Genomic DNA, 18,355 nt, shown 5'->3' with positions numbered 1-18,355 from the left:
GAACAATATGTATAAACTACCCGTTTTCTTTTGGACAAAGAAATCTCCCATAACAGTTTAAATTTACATGAAAATAAGTTTATGGAAAAATATACTTTGGATAGAATGCAGTTTCCATATTAATCTTATCATATGAACTCTGATCCACATAGGTCTGACTGTGACCTGAAATATTTTTAACAAAAAAAAACCACATCCTCACAATATTGGTCCTTCACATTTGACCTAAGACAACTTGGGTTTTTTCACTTACTTACCCATATTGATAGACTTCTTGCATTATGTTCAGTGTACACCCAGAGGCACCAATGACTAGGAAGAAGAAAGAGCAGAAATGTCACAAATTACCACATCCCACCTCTGGATATGACTACAGTACTTTACAATAAATTCACATCTTTTTTTAGTCTGTCCCCCTGTGATGGCATTTGCTTAGCCTAAACATTCCGGTCAATTAAAGTAGAATGCTTTGTTTGGGTTGGATGCTTTTATTGGGGGACTTTAATCTCAAAGTTTCATGTGGTGTAAAGCTAAATATCACCTTTTTCTTATTTTGGGAGAGGGAATAAATATGTTTATTTTGTTGAATCATGTTGTTTGCTTTTATCTTTTCTGAAGCTATTTATCAAATGCATTAAGATAATAAATCAATATATTTTGTGGGTTTAAAAGCCTTTCTCCTGAAATGTTTTGGCTTGATCTAATTATGGCATAATTTAGTTTCTTCTAGAATCACAATGCTCTGACTAATTTCATTTACTCTCAAACATAACTTTCCTTATTTTTCTCTCCATTATTCCCTCCTGTAATTTTATGACTTGCTTTTCATGTATGCATCTGAAAATCACATTAGGCTGTTGGGACCACTCAGTCAAAAACTCCAGTATTTTGTTTACACATAGTTGGCAGAGGTTTAAATATAGTAAGAAACTATGATAAAACCTTTTTTAGAAACCACTAAAAATAATCAATGATATCACTCAATCAGATCAGGACTGCATCTGTGGTTTCTGTACATCCCTAAAATACAGAAGTAAATCCAACTTGAATAAAATCTGTTTGGGAAAAGAAGGGTAAATGTTTGCATTATAAAAGCATCCTTGCAGCATCTACTTGAAAAGCTCTAAAATAAAACAAGTTATAACACTGACCTAAAAATCTCACCAAAAATATTTTCCATGTGAATTATATCTTTGGTGAAATTTGTTTTACTTTTTTTGAGGTTTTACAATCTTATGTGTACTTACTGTGTGTGCATCACACACAGAATTTTTGCCAAGAAAAACCCAGAGAATACTATAGGATGTGGTATTAATACAATAGAACTAGCATAGCTCCTAAAAATAAGAAAACTAAGAAAAACAAATCCAAAAGAAATCCACAGAAAGTGATATTGAGAAAGTAAACATTTGCTGTGCTGAAAGATGAACCTTTTTTAATTATGTCTACTTTGTTCTTTCTCCTCTACTTTGAAATGTATTATTATTTTACATATAATATATGGTCTAACTGCAAATACTGTGGCAGTGTTTTGTGTATGAAAGGCTTTATTGTAATGCCTTCTATTGTAAAAACCATACAGAAACAAAATATTAACATTCCAAGCTGAAAGTATTATAAATTATGAACTGAACAAACCTGTTGTTTACACCCCAGCAACTTGCACACATGTCCCAATTAGTGGCAACAGAATTATGCCAGGGATGATTTAGGGATTTAGGTCCAGTGTATATCAATTTAGTGGCTTCAGTGAAACTGGCTACTTACAAAGTTTCTCACTCACTTTGAGGGGGACAAAATTTTGCAATAATTTTCTGAAGTTGAAGGGAATGAGAATGGGACAAGGAATGCAAGGGTCAGGGACTGAACTTACAGAGAAATGAGGAGATGTCTTTCTACTTAGGAGTCAGAGTTATGTAAATAACTAGTCTCCCCTATCTCCCTGCATGATTAATTAGGACATCCTAATACTCATCTAATCTGTACACATTGAAAAACTCAAAACAAATGAAAAGCAGTTGCTCAAATGTCATTTTGCATACAGATGGAGGGATCATTCAGGAGCTCTGTGAAGGAAGGCCTGGCAGATGAATCAGTCTTCACAGTTTTCACTACTAGGTATGCCTGTGAAAGATAGAAGGAAAATCACTACTGACACTGGAGTAGGTTGGCACCTCTGTATGTGAAAACCTGTGATTTCTTCCTACTCAAAAAACATACTCAGTTGAAGTAATTTCTGTATATTCATGCTCATATTTACAATGATGCTAAAACATTCTAGGACAGCAATGCTGTCAGCAAGACAGTGCAGCATTTTCGAGTCCCTTCCCTGAGTGTGAGAAAATTTATTCTTTCCAATAAGCATAAATGTGAAGGAAAAACTGCAGCCTGAATGATTTTCCTAGTCAGAGATGATTAAAACACAGAGTGAGTTCACAGACATTAGCACTGACAGAACAGGTGTTCATCTTAAAAAAGTTTAAAAATACAAAACAATAGGAAGATAAAATGGGGCTGCGAGAGATGACCATGGAATTAGGAAACAATAGCAGGAGCTTGGCCACAAGGCATGGACTATGGATTAAGTCCTACACCAAAAAGATGAAATGCTATTCCAAAAAGAAATCCTAAACTCTGTCGTGTACTGGGTCTCCATGCAACTTTTAAGAAAGCGTTTTCCATGTAGCATATGCACTTTGCTATTGCTTGGTAATACCTTTCTAGTCTTCTACTCTGAAGGAATGGGGTTTTTTAATTTTACTGAGAACATTCACATAGCTCTTGGCACACAGGGCTGAAGGCTTTCCTCACTCAAGTTCACTACAGATGTTTGCCTTCCTGTAATCCCTTCCACAGCAGAAATCATCCTATTTCTCTGACCATTTTATTAGTTTTCTTCTGTACAGTTTTAATGGCTCTTCAACAGCCGCTGTACAGTTTGATTAACCCTGCAGCAGGTCCTTCAAAGAGTGACAGATTTTAACAGCTAATTTTAAGTGAAATCTAATCCACCACAGGTACCAAGAAGCCACAAAACACAGAGAAAACATTCATTTGTGGCATCTGGCTAGTACCTTTGTTGATGGCTGAAGTATATCACTATAATTTTTCTCTAAAAAATCAGCTGACACTTGCTTCAGAAGTTCTCTAGATAAATACCTGTGGGTACACTCAGAGATACACCTGTTTCATTAAGTGAATAGCTACTGTTTATTACTTCAGAATATTTTTCTTTTCTTTCTTCTCACTTTTTGACCTTTTCATATTTAAGTACTTATCTTTGTTCTTTTTTTTTCTCACCTCACCCCATTGTATTTTCATGTTTCTTTCCTTTTCCCTTTTTCTAAGCCTCACATACCTTGTGCTAATTTCACTTGCCCTTGGTGATTTTGCAATCTTACACTTTAGTATCTAGAATATCAGTGGAAAAAAGATTGTAATTTTTTTATAAACAGATTGGTAAGTGATAAAAGAATTAATGATTAGCTAGGAAAAAACAGATTAAGTGGACATCCCAATAAAAGCATTATAATTTTCCAATTATCTTTTCTGTGCTAAAAAATACTGCCTAGAATGTGTACGGAAGGTACTTCCTTTGTGTGTCTTTGAAAATTCATTTTGAATACAGCAAGGTGCCCTGCCTTTTCAGTTTCATGTATTTCATTTAGTATCAGTTCCCCAGTTTACTGAAAACTGGTTTAGGGAAGCTCTACATGTAGATTCTTCTTTCAGCATATTATAGGGCATTGCAAATGGTACAGCAATAAGCACTGGAATTATAGAAAACACAACTACATTTCTTCACATGAGGAATCCATCAGCCAAAGATAGCTTCTACTTCTTACAAGACTGCAAATTATGTCCAGTGGGTTAACCTTGACTGGCTGCCAGATGCCCCCTGAACCACTCTCCATTCCTCCTCCCCGGCAAAACAAGGAAGTGAAACAAAATGGAAATGCTCACAGCTTAATAAGGACAGGAAACTGCAATGTGCAAAACAAACTCTAGCTGGAGAAGATTGATTTAATTTACTGCCAATTAAAAATAGACTAGAATGATGAGAAAAAGACTAAACTAAATATGCCTTCCCCTCACACCCCCTTCTTCCCAGGCTCAACTTCCCTCCTTCACTCCTCACTCTTCAACTTTCTCCCTGGTCTAAGTGGTACAGTGGGATAAGGAGTGGGGGTTGTGGTCAGTCCATAATGACATTCCATCTCTGCTTCTCCTTCCTCCCCACGCTGCTCTCCATCTGCAACATGGGATCCTTCCCACAGGATACAGCTCTTCCCAACTTGCCTGTGTGGCTCCTTCCTATGGACTGAAGTTGTTCATAAAGCGCTCCAACACGGATTCTTTGCACACAGCACAGTCCTTCAAGAACAGACAGCTCCAGTGTGGGTTCTCTACAGTCCACGGGTCTTGCCAGCAAACCTGCTCCGTGTGGGCTCCACCTGGGCTGCAGCTTCCTTTATGACATAACCACTTCCTCCAGCCTGGGATCCTCCATGGGCTGCAGTTTGCAGCATATCTGCTCCACCGTGTGTCCCATGGGCTGCAGGGGCTCAACCTGCATTACCATGTTCTGCTCCTTGGGATGCAGGGGAATCTCTGTTCTGACACCTGTTAACATCCCTTCCTACATCAACCTTGGTGTCTGTGAGGTTGTTTCAACATTTTTTTCTCATGTCTCCGTCCTCTTTTTCACAGCTGCTGTGTGGCATTTTTTACTCTTTCAAAAGTACATTTATACAGAGACACCACAAGCGTGACTGCTCTAATCAGCTTTGACCAGTGGTGGGTCCATTTCAGAGCAAGCTGAAACTGGTTCTGAGCAACACAGGGACAGCCAGTGGCTGTTCTCACAGAAGAGACCTTTTAACAGCCCAAATCCTCATCCTCCTGTGTACCAAGACGTCCTTTGCCCTGTTTATAACCTAGACTCTTTCTAAAAGTCACTTGGAATGTCTAATTGTTTTCTCAGCTTTTGCATCTACGGATGTATCTAGAAATTAAAAAAAAAAAAGTAGCAAACAAAACTTGGACATAATTTTAGCAAGACGAGGGAGCAAAATAAGTTTTGCACGATAAACAATGACCTAAGTTTTTACTGTAACTAAAAACAGGTGAAGTAAATTGTTAAAAAACTGACAGGTCCTGACAACTACGAACCTTGCTAATAGTGAATGAAAACTGGGATATACAAGATTGTAGGACTTCTTAATGGTAACCTGTTCTCATTTGATATTGAGAATCCAGCATCAATATAAAAGTAGTAAGTAGGCATTTTTCTTCAAGTATTTTATGTACTAAAAATTATCCTTCATTTCAAAACTATCTGGTTATGGGAACTGATCAAAAAGTGAATTAATGGAAATACAGATAAAAATACTTTTGATGCCTATAATCAAGAAAACTGAGCAGAAATGTTCATTTAATTGTAATTCTCAGCTGTATCCCTGTGTCTGCTCAGAAAGTCATCCTCAGCAAACTAAGCTGGATGTCACACATTTTCACATGAATATATAGTAGTATTACTATAGCCAAACCCGGATTTTAATATTGACTAAGAGTGAGAAGCTTGGGAGAAAAAATAACAATAAACCAACCCAAGTGAATGAAGCATACAGGGAATTGTTTCCCACAGTGTGCTGCAGTTTTATACCTGCTTTGCTTTCAGCTGGATTTACTGTGAAAAGAGTTGAAGACAGCCTCCTTCTGTCTATAAACCATTTTTCTCTTCTTTTAATTTCCCTAGAACTCTAAACAAGAACAGTGTCTCACCTTCAAATAATCACTCTGAGTCTGACCATCTCCAACACAGCACAAGGATGTGTTTTGCCATGGAATTGACAGCACAGGCACCAGTTTTCAAAGGTGATAAAATGAAGTGGGTAACAAAAGAGCAAAGTCACAGTTTATGACAAAGACAGAACCCAGGTTACCCGACAAGGAAAAAGATGTAGCTCCTATGAAAATTCAATGACAAGGTATTGAGACAAATACCACAGGGGACAAAGCAAGGCAAATTACATTGTGTGTGTTTCAAAGGTTTTAATATATGAAGCTCACAAAGTAGGCAAGAAGAATACATTTCTTGTACTTGTCATGATGGAAGTTGGTCCTGAGGCAGGATTAACATTGCAAACTGATATCAAATACACACAAGAAATCATGAATATTTATGATAATGTATTTCATAAATACATAGAGCCAATAACTGCAATCCTAGATAACCTGGTGCTGTTAAATCTAATCCTTACTTGGAAGTTACAAAGAAACTGATGCAGCACTTCTATGTAAAATACCAAATGACATATTCAAAAGCTGTAAGAGCTATTGTATCAGGTACAGAAAGTAAATTAAGTAACTGTCACGCATTACAAAAGATTTGCTAATGTTTCAGCACCAGACTTCTGTGTCCTCTCAGGGAAAAACAGGAATTACCTTGAAGGGTGGAAGAAAGCACTAATACAGTCTAAAACTTAGAGCACTAAACAGAAAATAAAGCACCACACAGTCATGTCACCAAATAACCACCAAATAGGTAAATAAATCAATAAGAAGCACTGGCTAAAAAAGATAAAATAAAGATTGAACATCTGAACAAAGTAAAGCTTTAGAGACTGTCAGGATTTGTGAAGGAAACATGTAAAAATGAAAAATTATTTCTAAAGAAAGAGTTACATTTAGAAAGGGAAGGGCAGTGGCTGACCTGTAAGGAGGTAGGTGAAAACTCAGACCTTGAGAAGAGCCATGCCCTGTTGCTTTCTGGAGAGGCTGCCAAATACTCTAGACTTTGGGAAATCTAACTGAGAAGGTGAAATAAGTAAACATGTGAAGTAGGCAGAGTTTTCCATGTCCCATTAGAAAAAAACCAGAACCAAAGCAACCCAGAACCCTGACTCTGCCAGGTGCTTCATTCCCTCCCCCAGCAGGGCAAGCCCAGAACAGAGGCAGCAGGAGAAAACAAAAACTGTTCATTAAGCAGGGGGAAGAATCAAGAGCAACCACAGTGCTGTTATTATATTATTATATTATTATCATATTGTTATATTAACTCCCTAGAACAGAGGAAATGGTCTAGAATAACAACAACAAAAACATCTACTACAATATACAAGCGTTTATAATCCCAAGGTTTCAGTTTTAAATTCCTCAATACTACAATGCTACTGCAGTACCTACTTTCTCTGTCAGAAGTCACAACTTGGGGAGGCCCAAAAGGCCTACAATGCAAAACTATCTATAGTTTTCTTAGCATAGCACGACATATTGTGGCATCTCAGCTGTTCAAAGAAAAAATGTTGTTTTCTACAGCTCCATCCTATGTTTATTTTGTATTTTGTTCTGCATGAACACCATCCAAAAAATATTTGCAACAAAATTTCCCTGCCTCTTAAGTCATTAAACATATCAGGAAGGTATAAATCATCACTCCTCCAAATCACTGCATTTAAGCACTTTTAACACAAAGCATGAAATATTGTTCAGATAATGGATGTATGTTAGATGACTTTATCTGCAATAGTTGACCAACTTCACTGAGCCCACAGAGTGAATTTCCCCAAAAAACAAAACACAACAACTTGCTTTCTGCTGCCACAGTGGTTAATGGCTAATTTTTTATAGAATCTTAGGAAGGTTTCCAAACAAAGTTCCTAGAGTAACCAGTACTTTGATTTTCTAAACCCCTTGGCTATATCTCATGGCAGGAAATTTTCTATAGTATGTTTCTCACATTCAGTGTCTATCTTATATATACATATAGCCAAATGGATTCCACCTAAACAGTAAAGGAAAATGACACAATTATTTTGAATTAGTATATGCTACCAAAGAAAACCCAAAAAAAACCAAAAAAAAAAAAAAAAAAACTAAGCTAAAGTAACTAGCCAAAGTAACTAGCCAAAGTTTCAGTAACATGTAAGAATATGCACACTAACATACCTTTGATTAAGTAACTCGAGTGCATTTAGCTGCAGTTCTCAACAGAGTCAAACAAAACCTTGAGGTTTTCAGCAATTTAATCTATTCCAAAGACTGCCTAAGTGTAATGTGGCAGTTGCTATAGTAACCACATTTTTCCTTGGAACTCAGAGTACATACAAGTGTAAGCGATTTCTCCATCTCACTGTCTAAGTTACTGCTGTGCTATGATTCTAAGCAGCAACTCTAACCCAGAAACTATCCCACTTGCTAGTTTTTTAAAATACATTTAACATTTTCCAAAATACCCCTTTCTGGTTCCTTAACTCTACCCTATACTGCTCTGACTTTGTACCCTTTCATAAATCCTCTAGAGGACAATTCAGAAAAATGAAAAAAATTGAACAATTGGAAAAAAATAGTAAATAGATACATCTATAGTTTATTAATTGTATTTAAATTATAATTTCCATATATAATATATAGAAATCTGTCAACAACTATTCTAAAAATTTATGTTTAGAACATTCTTTGAAGTATATTTTGGTGGCAATGAATCCAAATGAATTTTTGTTTAAAAAGTCATTACTTATTGATGGTTTCTGCGAAGAGTTTTTCTTTTGTGCCACATTTTCACTTCATTCCCTCACAATCAAAACACTCCAGACTTGAAACCATGTTGGTAATTTATACCTCTGTAAATGCATTAGCAGATTCTGCTGGTTTGACTCCTGGCTTTCTGGTGTAAAAGGTGGAAGTATCATTCTGCTTGCATTTAGTTGCCGAAGACTAAATCTGCTAAATATGATAGAGGTGAAAACATACAGCAGAACAGGAATGTTTTCGTTAGCCAATACATCACCATAATAATGAGCAAAAATGTAGGGGACTGTGCACTAAAAACTGTGTTGTAGTAAAAAGAACAATCTGAATACACATCAGGGATTTCAGGGGTGCTGAGCATCTGCAGTTCCAAGTGAAAAGAATAGGAATTGACATCAGTGGAATTATACCAGCTTCCAGCACCTGTGAATTTGGCCTCAAGGTGACCTAATATGCCCTTTCCATCTTTCATTTCTGTTTGATAGCTACAGCACAAACAAAATATTTTCTCCTCTTTACAATTAAACTAACCGAATAAGCTATATAGAGCAGAGCATTCAATGCGTTGAGGCAATCTCCTATGTCATTTTTAAATGTCATTTTCTTGATTTTCAGCTATTCAAATTCTATTTTAAATTCCCATAAAATCCTCCCAAGCAAACAAGAACATTTAAAACTCTGATAGTGAACAATCATTTCAGAGTCCACTGCTTGTATTTCATCGGTGGGCAAGTTAATACAGATCTTCAACTACAATTTTTGGTCCCTGTATTTCCAATTATAAATTAATAATATTTCTTTTGCAAAGGATCTTTTCATTTTAAGTTTGTCAGATGTACTAGCTTGGAACACTAGACTTGTAGTAGCAGGTAAAAGTAGCTAAAGCTAAAAATCTGAGTACTATGCTCTACCAGAACTCAATGCAATTGTTTGATGTAGCTTGGGAAGGTTGGTAACAAATCCTCAATGTCCCAAGGAGTTTCATGGGCTTCATTTGGAAAAGCTGGGCATGACTTCAAAGATATTAAATGGACGTTTCACGTCAGCTGTGACCTCTTGTTACAAAGCACTGCCTCTGACACAAGCAATGCCTTCCTTTATATAGTAATAATACACCTGATAATGTCATGAGCTATCATGGAGTGGGAAAAATTATCTTGATGTTCTTCACATTCTCAGATTATCCTTATCCCTGGCAGATCTCTTACAGAAGAGAAATGGACATTTTACCACTGCCATTTAAACCAAACTAGTCCCCAGAAAATAATTCAAGCAGAAAAAACAAAAATGTAATTATTGCCTTTAAAAGTCTCTCATTTTCAATTTTACCCATAGCAAAAATGATGGTGCTGAAAATGTTGAAAATAATGATCTATTTCACAGATTTATGACAAGGAATAATTAATTAATGTTTATACAGTATCTCAGAGGTAGAAAATAATGTTGGTAGGATATATGCATAAATACAGAGCCAAAACAAAGCCTCTGAAAGTTTTCCTACTTTTGGAAAATGAGGGTTTACTGATCATGCACAGAATGACAAAACACTGTTAGTCCACAATGAATGATGGATAAGATAGATGCCTTTTTCTACTATGAAGACTGGTTGTGCATCCTTCCTAGCTACCAGTCTGAATTAAATTGCATTTTATAATCTATTCATATGCACAGTGAAAAGGGTAGCTATTTCTTATGTTTCTCAACTATGGCAAACCACCTGTCATCTTTTTTCTATTTGAGTTACTAGATAACAGCTTCTAACTGCACCAGACCTTTTGACAATTTCCTTAAAGTAAATTTGCTATTTCTTATCTAATCCAAATAGCAATAATTGTTCACTATACCTGTCCTATCATACTTAAAGTATGGGGCCACTATTTTCAAACAGCATTTTGACTTCCATGTAGACAGAACTTTTTCTTGGTATAGAATTTCCATTCAGGAAGCTACCTGTTTCCATTACTCACAGTTCAAGCTCAGATTCCATTTTGCTAGTCAGTCTCTCATTTAGGGCTTTCTCCCCCTGTTCTTCCTCTATCTTCTTTCTTCTACTCCCAGTATACATGCATCTATTGAAGATTAAGAACCAACATAACAGTAAAAAACCATTGTTTTGTTTCTTGCAAAGAGCTCGGAGATACTGACAGATGAGTTAAACTTGAGTTGTCAGAACATTTGTTTTCAGCTTGAACCCAGGTCAGTTTTTCCCTTAACTTGAAATAGTATTTCTATAACTCAGGCCATCGTGGTAAATCCTAAGGAAATCACCAAGTGCAACCAACATCCTAACACAGCTTAAGTGCTTGTAAATGGATTTCTTCTGTATCCTAAATTAAATTGAAGTGTAAAGATTTATAGAATTACCCTGTGACAACAGTCAGTAAATTAGATGTTCCATTACCCATTAAGCTCTAAAGATTTTATTTATATTGCTTTGTTTTTTAGAATTGCATGATGACCTCAAACCATAAATAAGTATGATGTCACCATAATGGATTCCACATGTAAATTGCAACACTATCTTTAATACAGCTTTACCCAGTGTGACCAGTTTTAGTCAAATAAATATTCTTACTAAAGCACGTAGGTTGTTCTTCCTACTGAACTTGAAGATGGATTAAAAATTCAGTTACCTTGAATGTGAATCTCTTTGTTACATTATGCTAATATTTTCTGAAGTCTTCAGGGCCCACTGTTAAAATTTTTAGTCTCCCAAATGAAACCAAGGGGCTTGTATGATGTAACTTTAGGGAATTTAGGGCTTTATTACATTTAAAATTTACCCAGGCATATAGATCAGATTCATATGGCTTCAGTAGAAAGATTTTTGATTCTGTCTTTCTTTACAATTTGAAGAAACACCAGATTAATTTCTAAACATTTCAAAGCAACCATGACTGAGATTTAGAGCTCCAACTTGGAAATCAAGCAGTTGTCAAATGGATATTTTTTTAGCAGAAAGAAAAAGAAGAACAAAGGAAAAGGAAGGCAGGACTGATAAGTATATACATAATAACCACATTGGCATTGGCACTTCTCTGTGCTGAGAGGATAGTTTCACCAAGCTATTTGTTGTGCTTTTAGCTCCCTACTGCATTTTTCTCAGTTTGCAAGCATAGGCAATGTAGAATTAGTAAAAAATGGATTTGTTTCAGAGTCCAGTGCAAGTCAAAGATTAAATGCCATTACATTTTCTCACTCTTTGTCAGAATGAATACAATGTGCTAGTAACTCAACACAGAAGTTGCTGTACTCTGCTGTGCATGTTACAGGGAAGTCATAAAGTATTACCACCAGCCTAGGAGTGTAATACTCAATGTCCTTAACTTACTTTTTTAACCTTTTCAGCTTTTTATGAACAGAGAGTGCTGGTTTTTAGAGGGTTTTTTGTGGTTTCTTCTCTTTCTAAACAGTAGTGTAAGCATTGGGGGATTTTAATTTCTGTTTTGCTTTAGAAAACCACGTATACTACACAATCATCTTCAAGTAAATAAAACAAGAGGACTATGGCTATGATGATGCTTTTACAGAAGTTCCACTTTAGTTAAAGTGATATCATCAGTCAATTTAAATGCATACGTATTAATTGCCTCACAACTTGATTCTATGAGGTCAAACTGATTTGTAGGGGATCCCCATACACACAGAACAACAAACGAATCATTTTGTTTTTTAGAGGGTTACAGTGGTTTCAGTCACCACCATACACAATACCATTTGGAATGATCTATCTGCTACTTCCTGACCATTAAGAGTCCAAAATTACGTATAAGGTCTTTACACCACAAATTCAATATCAGTGTTTAAGCCATCTTACAGGCACTGCAAAGAGAATTTTGAATAGCAAGTCTTACTCTGATGCAAATGCATCTGTTTCAAAATACCTCATGGCATTTACTTCAATACACTTCATCCCAGCATGATCTGTTACATGATATCAGAATCTATGCTTAACATAAAAGTAGAAGGTTTTGATTTAATTTTTTTTGCCTTTTTCCCCCCAGTACTACCACAGAATGATAACCAGTATCAACAGGAGAGATTTTTTTAAAATATATGATTTTTCAAACTGACATAAAGTTTACATTGAGATTGCTGTTTACAGACTACATTGGCCTAAACCCTATCATTGTGATAGCTTGTTAAATTTCCCCGGCTCATGTTTTTTGACTTTTCATTACCATTGGTTTTCTGGTTTCTTATTCCAGTGTCACATTTTGGTTTTCATTCAGCAGGATTCTGATTTCACTCCATCACCTGCTAACAGCTAAAACAATGTTTTACTGATTGAAAAACGATCAAAAGACAAAAAGCCAACAAGGAGGGAAAGGAAAGGGAATTGACTGCTGGTCTCCCTAAGTTCCTCTACAAGGCCTTTCTGTTTTGGATGTGTGAGAAAATCACCAAGTTACCATCCTTCTAGGAAGACATGAGCACACCCACTCAACCAAATTCTGCATGAATACACATTAGCACTACTTTGATTTCTGAGGACAATGGCCTGATAAAATCATACAATTGTAGTTGCATGATTTAGGTGATATTATGCAAAAACAAGGCATCATGCAGCAGTTGAGGGAAAAGCAATTCCAAATCTAAATGCACCATCACACAATAACAGTGCAGAGCAATGTTTACTTAATTAGTGAAACACTCCATGGCATTAGAAAACACCACATTGTTTCGTTACCTAACTGCCAAGGCTGTGACCACCAAACATCTTTGCTGTGTATTTCTGGGAGCAGTGAAAGAAGACTACCTAACACAGCCTGATACTAACACTAACACTACTGATATACTAGTCAATAATCCCAAACTTCCTTCTGTATGTGAGAGAAATACTAGCAAAAGTTCTACTGTTACACCTATATAACTTTTGCTGATAAATATTTAAACTTCATCATAAGATTTCATATGCATACCAATGCAAACTATTGCTCAAGGGTCCTGCAAATGAATTGGCAATATGAACAGAGAAGAAAGATTTCAAAGAGAAATTCATACCGGGCTGTGGTTTTCAAACCTGCCAAAATGCAGAAGGCAAGAGGCAGATACAGAGGATTAAATCCAAGTCCATTTTGAGAATTATTTTATCACGAAACTGCAGAGAAAAGAAAAAGAGAGAAAAAATACTAACAAGGATGAATCAGGGATAAAGAATACAGGAATATTTCTCTTTCAACTTAAATCCTACAAACTGCATACAAACATACAAAGCTTTGCAGTCAGACATAAGATTAAATTTCCCATATAATTGCATTCCAGACTATGTTTTTCTTTTCTCTCAGGTATTCATCCCCTAATTAGGCCTAGAAAAATGACTAAACATGTTTTTATGTCTATTACAACTGACTACATGTTGTTAACCACAGATCTTGTCAGATCCATCCAACAAAAAATGTGTAGCTTAAATGCTGATATACACTTTTTTGTTTTGTAAGTTATGTGGTGCAACTTCGTGTTGTGGAAAATTTTCATGTTTATTCACTTTATAAAAGATAAATTGAGATGTAATATACAAATTCTCATTGATGGGCAATTAGTCTTAAAGCCATTTTCCTATGCTACAAATCAGCACAGGAATGAACAATCTGCATGTGCCACTTAAAAATTGTTAAAAATATAAAAAAAGCCATGAGAAATCACTGTGATTGAAATGTATTTAAAACTTTTTTTTCTTTTCCAATGTGTTTCCTTGGGGGAATGCAATGTTTCTTTGTGGAGAGATGTGCAATAATGTAGCTCTAACACTAACTGGGATTTAACTCTTTGAAACAAAAAAAATTCTCTTTGGCATTCCAATTTCATAATTGTAGCTGTCAAATCTAAGCTGCTGAGCTGCTGTCTCAGACAGGAACAGCACGGAAACAAGGAAATAAAGCAATTTTCCAATCAAAAATTTAGGTTCTATTTAACACCATCTCCTCATGTACTTAGCATTAACAGTTGACATCATGAGCAGCAGGGATTCAGACATATCTGTATCCTGTGTAAAAATTCTGGACATTCTGGAAAAACAGATCAAATCACTCAAAAATCAAGTTACATGCAAACAGACTTTTAAATTTCTAAATAAAAGATAATCAGCCATTAGGATAGGGTTCTGAAGCATCTCATACTGCTTAGAACAGGACAGAACACTTACAGAATATATAATACATTGGATTTCTCATTAAATCATTGAAGTTATACTATACTTCTCTGTATTAACTTGGAATGTTAGTTGCAAATGCTATTAATACACTGATTTCTTTATTTTTGTATGTTCACAAAAAAAATAGTCTCATTATTACTATGGATTCCATGCATAACCACACACAACAGCCCTCAGTCACTGCTGAGGGCACTGCATGTCTCTTCCAAGGCAGAGCACACCTGTAGAACTCAGTTCAGAGCCTTGTAAAAATACCTGGCTAGCACAGACAGAAAACACAATACTGCTGTATTTATAACTGCACTGAATCTTATATTGTGCACTGAGAAGCACACATTAACCTTGATAGTACCATGCTAACACAGATACATTGCTTTCACAGTCCTTGACAGGATGGTCAAGTTCAACTGCAGCCTCTCTCTGCAGCTCTGTGCTATGCCATGCAAACTTAGTCAGGAAGGAAACTTCACAAATCAATTGTTCATTTTTGACAGTTATTTCCATTACAGTGCATGGCCAAACTTCACCTCTTTGGCAGAGATTAATCCTCTATATCACTCTACTTTCTACTAAAATCAAATGATATTACATGATATCTTGAATATTTCTCTTGATGGCATGTTGAGGAGCTTTGGCAATCATCGCCTCTAATAACTTCCTTAAATTTCAAAATTATGCCTATTTGACTGATGTAGAGTAAATAGGACTCTCTTCATGTGTAACATAATCCCCCAAGTATTACAGCTCTTCTCAAACACTTAATTATCACTTTAAAACCCTCTTAAAGAGTCAGGTGAATTCTGAAGTGTTCTGTTTGCAGAAAATTACTCATTTTGACTATTTTCTGAATTATTTAAACAGTCCTAAACCTACACAACTGCAGTATCTCACTTTTATCAATGTAGTTTATCTCATAAACCTTTTCATCACAATTTCAAAAAACACCTATGCAGTGCCCTTCAGTGCATGTTTACCAGTCTGTTTCGTTTCCTTCAAAAGTTCTTTAACTATTGCCCAGCTAGAACACGTGTGACCAAGGAGGTGTCAAATTTTTCTCTTCCCCCTAACTTCTATGAGATTGTGCAGCAGAGTAGAAGCTAGTTTGTGTTAATTTCCCAACTAATGAAAAATAATAAATTTGAACTCATATTCATTAACAGTTTTGATCATCCTACAAGTAAAGCCCCTCATGCCTATTTGTCGGTACTGTTCCGAGTGTGAACACACATCCACAGAGGTGCTCACCTTCAAGACATGACTTCACAAGAGCCAGGTCTTATTGCCACTGCTCATCCAACTACTTATTCTTTTCTCAGAAAACTGTGTCACACAAATGCTGGCTTATGTTGAATACTCTTTACTAGAATTAATATACTATGATATTCATAATATTGTAAGCAGAAGTATGAACCTAGAACTGTTTCATACTATTTATTGCTACATATTTTGTGAGTGAACATAAAGATAAATAGACTCATTTTCCAAACTGAATGCATCTGATGGAAGATCTATGGTGAAATGCCCATACAGACAAATTGCAGGCTGACAAGCAACATATTCACTTCATTTTCTTTCTTTGTGGCTCCTAGGCATTATATGAATGCAACATCGCCAGTTAAGAGAGCAAAATCCACTGATGACAGACTGTGACAACATAAGGCAGTAAAACATTTCAGCATCTGCTCTTTTTCTGTATGGCTCAAAAGGTGGTGTGTTAGGCTCTATCTCTCCCTTGCCCAGCAAAGTGGATCAACAGGGTGACTTCAGTGTAGGACAAAGGGAACTTACTTTGGATGCCATCTCCTCTGATATCTGAAAAACAGCTCACAAAGTTCCAACTGAACATTTGCATTGGTTTCCTGTTTGATTTGGAATCTGCCAATCTTCTTACCAGTAACTGTTAAGCATATGGGACAAACAAAAGAAATTCTGATTTACCAGTAACAGCTGGAGACAGTGCAGGTACTCCCAGCCACAGCCACAGCCAGGTATTCCCTCTTGGATTCCCAGTTGCTCTTCCTACACCCAGAGAGCTCCAGACTCTTGGCAGGTATTGACACACTACAGAGAATTTTGTGTGATTTTCTTTCTCCAGATCTGAAAGTTGAAAGAAAAATCTGAACTCTGCAGAGTTTTCAGTGATCTGATGAAAGCCATTGTCACATTAAGCTGACTTGGGCTTTAGAGTCTCACAGAAAGAGTATAAAGGTGTAGCCAACAGAGTCCCTTGGAAAGATATGCTGCTAGTAGGAAAAGCGTGTCAGGTAGAGAGTACACTGTCAATGGATAATTTCAGCTGGTTGAGGCTGTCCCAAGGAACAGTGTAAACATTTCAGTACAGCAGTGAGTCAGGGAGTAAGACTGCTGTGCTGATTCTAATGGCCTACAGACAAAATGGTGTTCTAGCTGATTTACAGTACTTAGAGAAAAAAGCTTACATTTTTGATTATCTTTAAGGTTTTCCAAACAGTATTTGATCTCAAGAGAATCATGAAAAAGGAAAAGTTGCTTCCCTAGTCTGACAAGAGATTGGAGTGCAAAAAAAAAAATTTTAAGTTGAAGATTGAGCTCCATAATTTACAGGAGAAAAAAAATCAATTTTAACTATATTTAGTTTCTGTTTACAAGAAGAAATATTTGCTTTGCTTTACTAAATTATATTTGTGCAAGCCAAACATCATTACATGGCTTTGAATAACTCAGAAGACCATTTCCATAGCACTGAATGAATTAAGGAAATAATATCATCAGGATATTAAATACTTTTTTCCTTTATTGATATAGCTTTTTTATTCTGTCCTTGCTGAACTTTTTGGTCATTCTTTATTCAGGTCATGTCAAATAAGAGAACAGAATGGACTGGTGAGTAGAAGCACTCTAACAAGCAAGATAAGATGCTCCATCACTTTATGATTAAATATTCAAACACACTGCCCACAGGTATCAACTTAGTCATGACTGATTTAAGTGATACAGTCAAAAATGCGCTTTAATCTTCCATATAATAAGTTTTAAAAAATTAAAACTGAAATCACAGTTTAAAGAAACAGCTACCAGACACTTCAGTCATCATTCTCTTGACTGTATGTTTTCTGCTGTTAAAGTGGCTGGTTTCATTAAAGAACTGAACACAGCTGCAAGTGTAATGGAGATTATGATCTAGAGTCAATAATTTGTGAGCTATTGAATGTCTTGGTGGATACTGACATCAGTACACTTTACATTAAACAAACTAATGTTCTTCCCAATTATTTTTCGCCTGTGAGGAGCCTTAGAATGGTTTGGGTTGGAAATGATCTTAAAAGTCATGTAGTTCCAACTTCCCTGCCATAAGCAGGGATGCCTTCCACTAGACCAGGTTGCTCAAGGCCTCATCCAACCTGGCCCCAGGGACAGGGCATCCACAGCTTGTCTGGGCACCTGTTCCAGTGCTTCACCATTCTCACAGGGAAGATTTTTTCCTGTATGTCTAATCTAAACCTGCCTTCTTTCAGTCTAAAGCCATCACCCCTTTTCCTGTCACTACATCCCCTTCTAAAAATTTCCTTTCCAGGTTTCTTATAGGCCCCATTTAGGTAGTAGGAGGCTGTCAACACCTTGCCCATAAAACTGAAAAGAATAGCTAACCTGTTTCTACCACTTCAAGCATTTTTCTTTAAAGTTTAAGTG

General features: G+C 36.2%; 1 long non-coding RNA gene across 1 annotated transcript; it reads right to left on the bottom strand.

Annotated features, from left to right (window-relative positions):
• Nucleotides 1-252: 252 nt before the first annotated feature.
• LOC119700865 lies at nucleotides 253-16,777 on the bottom strand. The gene is made up of 5 exons (XR_005256904.1): nucleotides 16,625-16,777; nucleotides 13,537-13,633; nucleotides 10,500-10,601; nucleotides 2,043-2,124; nucleotides 253-312 (listed from the first exon to the last, which is right to left on the bottom strand). It is a non-coding gene; the product is annotated as an uncharacterized LOC119700865 (long non-coding RNA).
• Between the last annotated feature and the right edge of the window lie 1,578 nt (nucleotides 16,778-18,355).

Source organism: Motacilla alba, chromosome 4 (genome assembly GCF_015832195.1).
Source record: "Motacilla alba alba isolate MOTALB_02 chromosome 4, Motacilla_alba_V1.0_pri, whole genome shotgun sequence".
Taxonomy (NCBI): Eukaryota; Metazoa; Chordata; class Aves; order Passeriformes; family Motacillidae; genus Motacilla; species Motacilla alba.
The sequence above is the reverse complement of the archived record's forward strand: the minus strand, read 5'-3'. Positions and strand labels throughout refer to the sequence as shown.